Source organism: Ceratotherium simum, chromosome Y (assembly GCF_057802395.1).
Source record: "Ceratotherium simum simum isolate JZ-2026a chromosome Y, ASM5780239v1, whole genome shotgun sequence".
Classification (NCBI taxonomy): Eukaryota; Metazoa; Chordata; class Mammalia; order Perissodactyla; family Rhinocerotidae; genus Ceratotherium; species Ceratotherium simum.
In genome coordinates this window covers 4,361,863-4,375,058 of record NC_141941.1, presented here as the reverse complement: position 1 = coordinate 4,375,058, position 13,196 = coordinate 4,361,863, and the positions used below count along the sequence as shown (strand labels likewise).

The following is a 13,196-nucleotide window of genomic DNA, read 5'->3' as shown; positions in this document are numbered from 1 at the left end:
ACTATGAAACCCAAAGACCTTATCTACTTAGTAGCAATATTCTTCAAGAGTTGAAGTCACCAGAGAAGTGCATTAAATGATTTATCCTCTTTTTCCACTTACTACCCTCCCTAGCGATGTAAAATGGTGAGTGTCAGACATGTGGGTATTCTGTCAAATGTCTCAAGTACTCACTTGCTTGTTAGGATCCTCACGGGTACGTACAAGGAGCAGTGTAGCGTGAGAGTCATCCTTTAAAGAGACGATTCCATGGTGAGATGACAAGAAAATTGCCAAATGATCTTAGGATGATTACTGATCTGATAGAGACTAACTTTGTCATCATAGAGCCAAGAGAACAGGGCATGGCTGGATCTTGTCCATTCTTACCCACTGCTATAGGGGGAAAAAGTCTCTGCAGGCTGAGGATTAGTTCTTGGAAATAAATGATTTCTAAATTGTTGATTGGCTCTTTTCACAAATTAAATTTTGCAAGGATTTAAAATTCTTAATTTAAAGAAGCTAGATCTAACGTAGACATGCACTAAACTGATGACTATCTTCAACAGAAATTTAATGGTGTCCAGATTAATGCAGATGAGATGTCCATTGGTAACCTCAAACTTGTCTCCATTTATTCTGAATTATCAAACTGCACATGAACTAAAATGGTTGGTTATAGAATCAATGTTTAGTCATGCCTGTGTAGGTGTCTTCTCTTGGTTAGTTGCTTGAATTATTAGGGAACCAGTTAAGAATTACTTTATGCCTCTACCAGCTAGTTCTTGTAACGAGCCAAAAGAAAGCTTATAAGGAATGTAACATTGGTTTGAAGTAATAGCGCCATCGCTTTTACTGAATGGAGCAATATGTCTCTCTCTCTCTATTTTATTTTAATAGGAAAAAATGTGCTGAGATGGAAAAGAAATCAAGTAGATTTCCATGGAGGCATTTTTAAAGGCATCTTCTTAGAAGGACAATGTAATGGTAAGTATTAAGAATAATCATTGACCTCTGCTGACTTATTTTATTGATGCATTTACGGCCTGGTCAAATCAAATCAAGAAGTGCTTTCCAATTACTCTGGTGGTGAAAATAGTTTTCCTTTTTTAAAATCTACTTGAAATTGACAAAAGTACCAACCAGTGGTGTCAAGCGCACATAATGGCGTGCGTTGGAAATTTAGGATTTCATAATAATGATTTATTCCTCCAAATAGCCACAATGCGGAGTCCATCTCATAAATTAGACATACACAAATGAGAGAACTATCTGACTCACCTTGTGTAAACCCCTCTGAAATGTACCTTGGACCCACTGGTCACTGGAAGACCACTCTGTTCTAGATTAAACATCTCAAGCTATCGGAACATTTGAATGGCTCCAGCATTCCGTTTTACCCTCTATGTTTGTAGCCCCTGTAGAGTGGGATCCAAAATGTTAGATGCATGCTTCTAGTGCAGGCTGAGGGTCCACTGAGACCATTGGATCCTTCTCTCTACCTGGAAACCGGTAATAGAACAGATCCCAAGGAATGGGAAATGGGTAGAATATTTTATGATTTATGGTTGCGAGTACATGTTAATGAAGATAATTCATAATTCACAATCTGGACCCTTCCCCCCATACTTAAATTTCAGAAAAGATGTGCTTTAATACGTTTCAAGTAAATGGTTATGTGTTTTTATGGCTCAGCTGTCAATTCAGGCTCTGCTGAGGCAGTCTTTATGATTATATTACTTAAATACAAGTTATTTACCAATTTTCTTATCACGTTGAGTGCTGTAGCTTCCCAACATTTGTCAAAATGTTGACCACAAATGGCTTTTGAGCATCTCTTTACAGCTGACCACATAATTTCCATATCTTTACTTTGTATCAAACTTCTGTAGATTTCCTGGATTCTAGAAGGTTGTCAAGGTCATGTCCTTTATTGAATGCGTTTCCAACAAACTTGATTTTTAGACTCCTCTGCATATATCCTTCCACCAAAAAATGCTAGTTTTTTTTCCAAAGATAATTTGTAATTAATAAAGAAAGACTAATACTGTCGTCCTTTTAACATGCAAACTTGGAAGATGATCATAGTCAAGAAAGTGGATGATCAACTGTTTGCTATTTTTATCTTGTATACCTTTATCTATTTTATCAAAGGTATTCGATGCACACACACATTTCTCATCAGGATACACAGCTAAATAACTGATAGCAACACATTATGGAAATCCCTTCGCCTTCTGAATTGCACAACAGTTGTCTGTTTTCATTTTCATTTTCCTTTTTCAATCTGGAGGAGCATTAACATATAACCGAGGCATGGAGTCTCGAAAAGATTCATCTTCCTTCTCTCGCAAGCTGCCTTTGGAACAGCCACCCGATGCAGCCTGGCTTGTAATCATTTCAGTAGCCGCAGTGCAAAGAGCACTCACTTTAATATAATCAGACTGTCCTAGCTCCAAGGAGAAGCGGTAGTAATAGGTCTGGCATCAGGCTCAGAGCTGTAGAGTCACAGCTCATAATAAGACAGCTCACATTATGAAACCCAAAGGGAACATTATATAAAGTGCACAATCAGAGGAAGAAAATTGAGAACTTTTGAATCTGGAAAGGCTTATTGTTTTACCATATGCACTGAAGTTCAGTCTACATTTGAAACCACTGGACAGTATCAGAAAATTTCTGCAAGAGTGCCTAACCACCTCCCCAATAAGGGGAATGCTTTGGAGTGACAGTTTGGGGTGGCCATTGAGGAGTGGTGATTCTATGTTGCAGCTTCCTATATTGTATCCCAAGGATGTCTTGGCTGGATGCAAAACCAATGACAAAAGAGTTTGCCTTGCCCAGCATTCTTAAGATCCTGAATGAGAACTAAAAGCATTGTGACTCTTTAATTAGAGTCGTAGTCATTTATGAGGGGTGCAGGGTTTGGTGGAAAAATACATGGACCTCTGAATGAGGGCATCTATGTGGTAGTCTAGGTCTGCTGTGAAGTAGCTAGTTTTCCATGATCAGGCTCCTGATATATTTAAGGAATAGAGAGGTATGCATTAATTCCCTTTTCACTATGAAGAATCTGTGATTCTAAATGAAGAAAACTAGCTGTCTAGGAAGTGCAAATAATTCTTTAAGCCTATTTAATACTTGGAAATTTCAACTTATGCCAGTTTAACCAAGTTTTCTATACAATGTTTACTGAACACTTTCTGGTTTTGTGACTCCTGTTAAAGGAAATTCTTTGCAATGGATTTTCATGGTTGTCTGGGATGGTTTTGGTGAACCGATGTTAGAAATTTCTTTATTTTATTCCAAGGATGGCTTAGCTCAATTCAAAACTGACAACCAAGAAAACTTCCTTTCATGGCACTCCTGAAACCACAACTTTCATTTCTAAGTGAAGGGATCAAGGGGTGAACCAGGAATTAGGATGTTCAGTATTATATGAAACTGAATTTGTTAGTATGTTGAAGATCCTGATGATCAGGGTTATCCTAAGGGCTAATAAATTTGAACATTGAAATAATATGTTTATAGTCTACACAGTTCTGAATACATTATCTGAAAGAATCTTTTATTAAACATTTTTTGATTTAGAGGGACACACAGGTATGTTAATCAATTTGATAGAGCAACTGGGATATAGACAAATATAATAGTACAAAAATATATAAATATAATAATAAATAATATAAATATAATATATAATAATAATATAAACAATTTGTTCTTGGACCTCCTCAGTCCTTTTCCTTTCAACTGTTTCTCATATCCATAATATTTGGGAAAATAGACTGCCTATTTTTTCCTGGTTTATTGCTCCTTTTCTGCCAAAAGGATGTATTTCAGAGTGGAAAAAAGGGCAAGTATAACTAGTTAAATAGATCATCTTACATTATTTATAAGTTATTTATGTATGAGGATTTGTTTGATCTCTGGAGGACATAAGTAAACTCAACTTGGAGTAAATGACCAAATGATACATATCCTAGTGTAAGGAGAACCTGCTGTGGCCCGTGGGCAAGTCACCCCTTTATATAAAATTTTATTGGAACACAGTCACGCCCTTCTATTCACATTTTTGTCTATGGCTCTTTTACACCACAGTGCCAGAGTTGAATGGTTGCACCAGAGACCGCATGGCCTACAAAGTCTAAAATATTTATTATTTGACCCTTTACAACGAGTTTGCCAATCCATACTTTAGGGAATGGTGTGATTCTTTGGGGCTTGGGAGGACAGTTCACGATGAATGTCTTGGATCCATAAATTGGTAATGAATATCAATATATAACAAATTATTAATAATATAGATAGATGCTTTCATACTAGAAATTCTATTAATGCATTCTCTATAATCTCTTAAACATAGAGCATGTATTTGTAACCTGGCATTTGTAATGTGCATCAATGGGGTCTGGGACCACCCTGGAATTTTACATGTGAAATGTACATGCACCAGGGAGAAATTCCATGTCCATCAACAACAAAACAAATGTGGTGCAGCTGACACACTCCAATTAGCGTGGGTCCTCTCTAGCTCTTCCAGTGATGGATTCCGATCGCTCTCTGATTGTAAGGGCAAACGTTCATAATTAAGCAGATTGACCACGGAGAACCATCTTGACCAGTTTTGCCAAGCCCCAGTCCATTTGTTCCACAATCTAGAAGAAGGGAACACTTGATTAAGCACAAGCAATTATGGTGATTTTTAGTCTGCTTCACTAAACTTTTTAATGAAGCGCATTTTATACAGTTAAAACCAGGGAGTTCATTGATTCCATTTTTTGTGCGTGTGAGAATTTGAGCGCAAGGTAATTCTGACCCAGCACGCTTCCTTGAAGTGGATAATTAATATCAATGGGGAATGGAGTTGTTTTGTCTTTCTCTGGCAGGTTGCTGGATGTCACACTTGGCGTGCTGTGGACCCGTAGTAAATATTAACATAATATATTTCAGTGCTAGATGAATAAGGCTCTTTTGCCTAAAAATCTTCCTTTAATATGCCTTACTTCTTTCCCTATCCATGGAGACTGCTGAAACATGATTTTCAGTTGTGTTCCTAAATATTAATGTATTTAAGCATGACATGGGGACAATGGAGAATGTGACACTTAGGGCTTCAGTGAGGCAGAATGTAACACAGTCTGAGTGAAAATTGTTACTGCACTGAACTGGAACACTGCTCATCATTCCCGTACGTGAACCTTTACAGCATCCTTCTTTGTATGTGGTTGGAAATTTACGTAGAGAAATTTCAATCTTTCCAGATGAAAGATTGAAGATTCCAATCTTTCCATGGAAGATCTTCTTCCATGTAGAAGATTCTGCATAAATGTTGGGTGAATGCAGGCCAACATGCACAACACAGTAGTTTGACAGGCAGTGAACCAGGCACCGCCTGGAAACCAGTAGCCCTTAAGTCTAGTCCTGGCTAAGTAGCCCAAGTGGGCAAGTAAGGTTGGACTTGTCCTCTTACCTCTTTCTGTCCCATCAGCTGAGAAGTGAGGGGAATGAGCCTGGGAAGTGTCAGCTTTGTCCAACTCTGGGAAGGCGCTATTCTGCGCCTGAAGCTTCCCTGCGTATTGGTCCAGAGGTGACCAACCTCTAAGTGGAGGTGGTTCTTTCCCATTGTGCAGATAATCCTTCAGTGATGCTTTAACATTAGATGGAGAAAATAAAGTTCTTTTGGTCCATATTTGTTATGTTTCAGTGAACCAAACATTTTATTTTCACCCAACGATGGATAGGTATTATTTTCTTCCTTGAAATTTTGTGACTCTGGGTGAGGAAGAAAATAAATGCAGTGTCTTATGGCATTTTTCTATAGATAATAGCAACTTGGAAGCAATGGAGTGTCCATTCAGAGATTCCCCCCCCCCCCATTATTTGTTCTGGTCTCATATATATGCACAGAAGAATATAAATTATTTAGCATTGACTTATCTGTAATTAAGCCTTCTAAATGGACTACGATTTTAGCTGCTATATTTTCTTTTCAATTACTCAGAAAATTTAAGCCTTCCTTGGGGAATGCTTAGTCTTTCACTTGTCCTTTTAATGGTAATTGATTGGCTTGTTCAAATTATGCTGTTCTGGGAAGAAGGTTAACGAATAACAGCTGGCAAGGTAATAAGCAAATGACGTCAGTTGAATGAAGAGCACTCTACGTCCAGGATCCGTGCCCTCATTAACTTCTTACCTCTCAGCACTTGCAGATTCATAATGAAGGTAAACTTTAAAATGGAAAATATGTCAGGTACAGATTTTAAATTTCACAACAGGTGTTCTTTTGGTCTCTTTTATTATTGGTATTTGCATTTAGCCTTTTATAACCATTAGTTAATTAAAAATCTGAACTAATTTAATTGTGTTGATAAGAGATCAAGTTGTATTTTTAAAAAAATATTTAAACCAAATACTTGCTCAAAAATCAATTAATGAGGGGAACTGGAGCTGAAAGTTGAATAAGTTTCATTTATTAGTTTATGCTTGGAAGCAGATTATAGTTGAAACATTTTACTTAAAGTGTAATCACGTGTTTTACCAGCACTTAACTTTTTCTTAAGTATTTTAAGATGACCATTTCTGTGGTTAAGTCTTAGAACTGGTCTCTGAAATGATGTAGCATCAACTATTTTTTATTTTCTAAAAGAAGTAAAATAGCACCGAATGAGTTCGGATTCCGGAATATCTGACCAGAATTGGACTGATTTAAGGATAAAGTCAATTTAATTTCATTGCCTTTCAAAGCGCACAGCCAGCATGTGAATCCATTTTCAACGGTGATGTCTGCCGTCTTGTTTTTGTGTAGTTGAAGATCAATTAACTGATCTTATGTCTTAAGGAGAAATTGGAATACTTCTCTTTTGTATTGAAATGGCTAAACTGCTTTGCAAAGAAATTTCAAAATGATTTGACTTTTCAGGGCTTAGAAAGCAAACTCTAGGTCTAATAGCATAAGCTTTCTCACAAATGCTTTCTGCTAGCTGCTTGTTGAGAATCTTCCAAATCGATTTCTTTCTTAGGGCTCCCTGTATTTGGAAATGCGATGCCAGTCTTTTACATCTGAAAGGCAGCCTCCTGCAGCTCGAAGCCCATGTCTGCTCTTTATTTCTTAGCCAGTCTTCTGGAAGGAGTAGTTACAATTCATTTCCTCACTTTTCCCTCTTTCCTCAGTGTTATTAATTTCCTATTGCTGCTGTCACAAATGATCACAAACTTAATGGTTTGAACAGCATAGGTTAATAAATACAGTTCTGGAGGTCAGATGTGTGAAATGAGTCTTATGAGATGAAAACCAAAGTGTCAGCAGGGATGGTTCCTTCTGGAAGATCTAGAGGAGAATCAATTTCCTTGCCTTTTCTAGTTTCTAGAGGCTGCCAGCATTTCTTGGCACGTGGTCCCACATCACATCTCCTTTTCTCTCTGCTTCCCTTGTCACATCTCCTTCTCTGACTCTGACCCCTGCCTCCTTCTTTTAAGGACCCTAGTAATTCCATTGGGCTCACCCAAGTAATCCAGGATCGTCTCCCCATCTCAAGACCCTTAATTTATTCACTTCTGCAAAGTCCCTTTGCCATGAAGGTTATATATTCACAGGGAATCTGGGGATTCAGAAGTGGATGACTTTGGGGGGCATTATTCAGCCTATCACAGTTAGTGTGCTATGATCTTGTGATTATGAGAACCAATAGATGCATCTCAGCTGTCATCTTCAATGACCCCTATGACATCTGACCCTTCCTTGGAATGCTCTCCTCCATCTCTTTGACAACAGTCTTGTTTCTCATTGCCTCCCTGGCGGCTGCTTCTCAGTCTCCTTCCCAGAGTCCTCTTCACTTCCATTCTTCCCCACGCCCCTTCCTTCTTCCCTGCTCTCTCTCCCTTTGGAATCTCACCCCCTGTACTTGTTGGAGGGTGTGTATGGAAGATCCTCCCTTATGTGAACAAAGACTTGGGGCCACTGGAATGGCTTTGATGATTTGGCCTCGGGCTCCTTACTCTACACTATTTCTGACATCCCTCCACGTATCCTCAGTCCCAGGCATGTTGAACCATTCAGAACCTTCCAGAACCAGCAGCGTTCAGTTTCAGACCTCCTTGTCTCTTGCAATGTTGCCCTCCTCTCCTCCCTCAGCTGAAAAAATCCAGTTCAGCCTTAGGACTCCACATCACCTGAATGTCAATTCCCAGGGAAGCCTTCCTTCTCCTCTGTAATCAGTTATGGAAGAGGGCACCTCCGTTGTAACCATTCTCCCACCTGTTGATTTAAATGTCTGACTTCTTTCCCAGATTAAAACCCCTTGAGTGTGGGAAATATTTTATATTAGTGTAACCACCACCCCATCTGATGCAGTGCCCTCACACAGTCAAAAATTATTTATGGAACTCATATTATAATAAAATAGTAGTGATTAAGACTCTGCTTAGAGATGATTTCACTATTTGTAGTCAATCTCTTATAAATGTATTTGTATTAGTTTCATAGCATGTGTATCTGTCTGTTTAGATAAATTGTAATAGATTACTGAAAAAGTCGTGAAATGCTTGAGGGTTCTTTGTACCGTCTACTAAAATTTATTAACATCCACACACAGTTGTCAAAAGAGGGCAAGTGTTCCAGATGACCTGAATGATGCTACAGGAGCCCATCCTAACGTTCCCGAGAGCAGTTGATGCACCAAAGAAGGGTGAAAATTAAGTTCCATCCTGAGCATAGAGAGTTATCCTTGCTGTCGCCTGGAGGGAGAGAAACAAAATATTGGTGCCTCCTAATGCAATATCGTTTTCTTCCAAGAATGCTTTACCTTCCCTTTACTTAAAGACAAATGTAGGACAGCATAGTGGAAACGAACTGATAATCTTCTGTGGTGGATATGACTCTGCTCCAGGGAAGTTATTAAAGAGTCGAGTTTTCAAAATAACGCCAAGAAATGAAAGCGAACATTAAGAAAAAATGTTGTCAGCAATTTAGACCTTCTGAAGGTCATGTGGAGAATGGAATGGCTTAACTGAAGTTGATAGCAACTCTGATCTCATTTTTTTTTTTTTTTTTGAGGAATGGCATAGCCAAAGATTTTTTTTTCTTAACACAGTTCTGCTAATTTCTGTGTTTGTAAACAATAAACAAATGTATTCAGTTTTTCTTTATCCACAATAAACTGACACATCTAACATTACATTTGGACACTTTAATCTTAATTTGTATTTTGGCCTAGTTTCATAAAGGAAGATTTAGTTTAGGGCTCTCTCATGTGGAAATGCACTTGGTACTTTTGTTCTCTCATAGCTTTCTTGTTTTAAAGGCTTCTAAGCCGAAGATATTTCCTGAAGCTACGCATTCGTTTTTGTAAGATGAAATGAGGTAAATTTACTGAAAACTTGAAGGGATCTTAGTGACAGGACATTAACTCATCAATCACTTCCTACACACTCTAGAAAGATAATCATTGTCCTTGTCTTCAGCATCATAACTCTTGGATGAAGAGGAGTTAGAAGGAATTGTCTTTAGATAGGAGGAAGGGATAAGAGACCCCACATCACAGCCTTGTAAGCGAGGAATAAGCCACCTCCTCCTCCATGTTCTTTTTGCACACAACTAGAACCTGAACTTTGGTGGTGTGCCTGTGATTTGGAATTGCCCTTTTGTCGAGAGAAGCACTTGCTCCCTCCAACTGGTGGACCTGAAAGGTTGAACTTCAGGTGGCAAGTGTTCAAAACTAAAGAAAACTGAAATCAATGACAGCCCTACAGTTTGGTATCAACCCAACAGTGATCACATTGGGACATCAAAGTCAGCAAATGCCCACCCAGGTATCAGACCAAGGCATCCCACATGCACACCATGAAATTCTGACATCTAGGTTTCTCTCCTCTTAAGAATGCTGAAGAAATATGTAAGTGGCAGTATTCTAAATTTTAGCCTACTATTATTTTTTTTTTTAGTAAATGACTTACTCAATGTCCTTGACACTCACAGGAAATGATTGACACTTAGGATACTCCAGTCCTATGTGTCTGGAATAATGATGATGTTAAGATGACATGACCTGAGCCTTATCCTTTACCGTTGGCTATATTAATGTTTTGTAATCTTTGTGAAAAAAATATGCCTTTTTTTTTTACTTGTCATGCCATAAGCAGTGGTTTGGTGTTTTTTAGTATTAGTGTAAAGGAGCTTTCTTAGCTCAGGACTTTTGAGAGTTGAGTTGATGTTGTATCTTTGCCAGTACCAGGGAATTTAAGTTTCCTCTGTGATGAGTTATGTGAACTATCTCAGCATACACACACACACAAAACTAAGAAGGTCAATACATGCTTAGAATTTCTGTACTTTACTCGTTTTTAGGATAAGTCAGTGAAAGAGGTATTTTTCTCATGCTCTTTTCAGCTCAACACTTGACATTGAATGATTTGGACAATGGTTATGATGGAGGCCGTCAGTGCGTGACAATACTTTATTTTAAATAAATGAAATAATCAGTGCCTACTAGAATAACGATACGTGCATTTGTTGCTTTGTAGAAGTCAAACTTCCCTTCATATTCTTGGTTATGTTTGATTCTGCCAACGAGTTAGGCAGACATATCTGGTCCATTTTCCAGGAATAGAAACTGAAGTGTAAGGGAGTGAAATGGTTGCCAGAAAAATCACTGTGGGATCTTGTTCAGTGATTGTCTCATCCATTGTGTACAAAAGGATCATAAGAGATGATGCCTTCCCACGAGGAGTTCAGAGTGACAAAATCAATATATTAATGCAGATATGATCCATTTCTACTCACAATAAAACACATTGTAGTTTTTAGTCAAGTATCAGAACTTAATGGATAAAATAGCATTTGATTGTGCTAAATTATGTCATATAATCAATATGGGCTAACCACCCTTCTTATGATGTTTTTCAACATAGAATTCTGGTTGTATATCCTCATCTGTACCCAAGCCATTGTTTTTGGAGCCACCAGTTTTCTACGTTTGTGTGACCAAAAGATTGGCATCTACATTTTGTCTCAGGCGGTCATGGAAGCCATAGTAATATTTGAAAACACATAAGGAGAAAGCTAAGACCTGCTCGCTCCATGAAATCATCTGAATTCTATCAACCCCAATCATCCTCCCACTTTTCAGTTGCTGGGTGTATGAACTTTAAGGTGCCTCCTGATGTTCTTTAGAAAGTTCTAGAGCTCTTACTATCAATAAGCAATTTTTTGTGTTCAAAGGACATGATTCTGTGTGAGTAGTCTGCTGTTATTTGACAATGGACTAGAATTATAAATAAATCTTGACCATCCTATATAGGAAATAAACACATATCTAGATATATTATAATGCTTGCGTAATCAACCCAGTGATAGATGGAATAGGATATTGTTTAAATCCATAACGTAAGGGGAGATATGTGCCCCAAAACATCATTATTTCCCTTTTCACTTTGCTGCTCTAGCATTATGCGTCATGAATTCAGCATTATCTCTTTGGGTTATCAGTCATAACATAGACTGACAATTATATAGCTTTTCATCTGTGCTGGGACCTGTTCCAAGTGCTTTTTATATGCTAACTCAATCATCTCAACCACTCTACGCAGTAGTGACCATTAGTATTAGTTTCTTATGCTGTTGCAACAAATTACAACAAACTCAGTTGCTTAAGACAACATAAATTTATGATCTTGCAGCTCTGGAGTTCAGGAGCCCAAAACGAGTCTCAATGGGCTAAAATCAATGTGTCAGCCATTCTGCATTCCAGCTCAGATTCTAGGGAAGAATCTGTTTCTTTGCCTCTTCCAGATTTCAGAGGTTACCTGCTGTCCTTGGCTCATGGCCCTCTTCCTCTATTTTCAAAGCCAGTGGTTTGAGTCCTTCTCATGGTACTATCTCTCTGGTTCCTTCTCTTCTGTCTCCTTCTTTCACTCATAAGGACCCATGTGATTCCATTGGGTCCACTTGCATAATCTCAGATCATCTCCCCATCTCAAGGTCAGCTGATTAGCATCTGTAATTCCATCTGCAACCTTTAGTCTCCTGTTCCATATAAAGTAACATATTCACAGGTTCTGGGGATTAACACATGGCCATCTTTGGGAGATCATTATTCTGCCTACCACACAATTACTATCTTCACTTGACAGCTGAGGAAACTGAACACTGAATGTTAAATATCTTACTCAGGGTTGTAGTGTGGCTGAGTGATGGAGCCTTGCAAAAGTTGGCACTGACACGGTGAAGCCAGGAATGCCATGTTGTGGGGGTTTGCACTGGTCCAGGGGGGGAGGGGCAGATATTTACCTTAGATACTTGTGAATCCAAAATCAGTAGGTGCCTATTGGCCTTCACTGTGAAGGAACAGGTACAAGGCAAGGGATTAGAAATAGGAGGGAAAAACAATGTGAAATTAACATGGGCAGTGAAACATTGTACCAAAATATCAAGCCAATTTGAACAATTTTGGAATGATAGATTTTTTGTGTGTGAAAAGAGCAGGCACCAACTTCCTCAAAATCTGAATTTAGAGGGTTCTCTTTTTTCCCTAGGTGACAGAAATTTTCCATGAATTATCAGGAGAAAAAGACCTCTAATGGTTATCCCAACTCAGGATTTACTAGGAATCCCCTCTTTTCAGCTTTGCAAACACTTTGACCGTGGCGTCAGAAATGAGTTTATTGGTTGTATAAATTTTTAAAAACTTATTTACTTATTTATTATCATTACAGTAACACTGGTTTACAACATTATATAAATTTCAGGTGTACATCATTATATTTCGATTTCTGTATAGATTACATCATGTTCACCACCCAAAGACAAATTACAGCCCATCATCACTCACATGTTCCTAATCTCCCCTTTCGTCCTCCTCTGTCCTCCTTTCCCCTCTGGGGTACTTTTTTATATAATATTTCTGCAAAGTGAATGGAAACTTTCTCAGTAATACCTTTTGTTTTGAAAATTGTGACTTTCATTTAAAACATTCAATTTTGCTGATGTATTTTAAGAACACAATTAAGTTACAGAGGGATTCATTTAAAGTCAGTGGCCTCTTTACATTAATGCTGCCAAATATCCTTTAACTTAAAAGGGTGCTCAGAGGCACCAGAAAATTTAAAGCTCAATTAACACTGAGGGATTATATTGTTTAATCATTTCAGCTGCACTACACAGTATAGTGTAATACTGGAAAGACTTTATATCTTAGTGGTTAAAAGCACAGGATTTAGAA

At 38.1% G+C, this 13,196-nt stretch overlaps 1 protein-coding gene across 3 annotated transcripts in view; it reads left to right on the top strand.

The window, feature by feature from the left end:
* Nucleotides 1–13,196, top strand: part of LOC147911620 (neuroligin-4, X-linked) — a 295,702-nt gene that overhangs the window by 32,965 nt on the left and 249,541 nt on the right. For all 3 annotated transcript variants that reach the window (XM_087427908.1, XM_087427910.1, XM_087427909.1), the window contains exon 3: nucleotides 880–966. The gene's annotated coding sequence lies outside the window, so the exon portion shown is untranslated. The remainder of the gene's footprint in view (nucleotides 1–879; nucleotides 967–13,196) is intronic.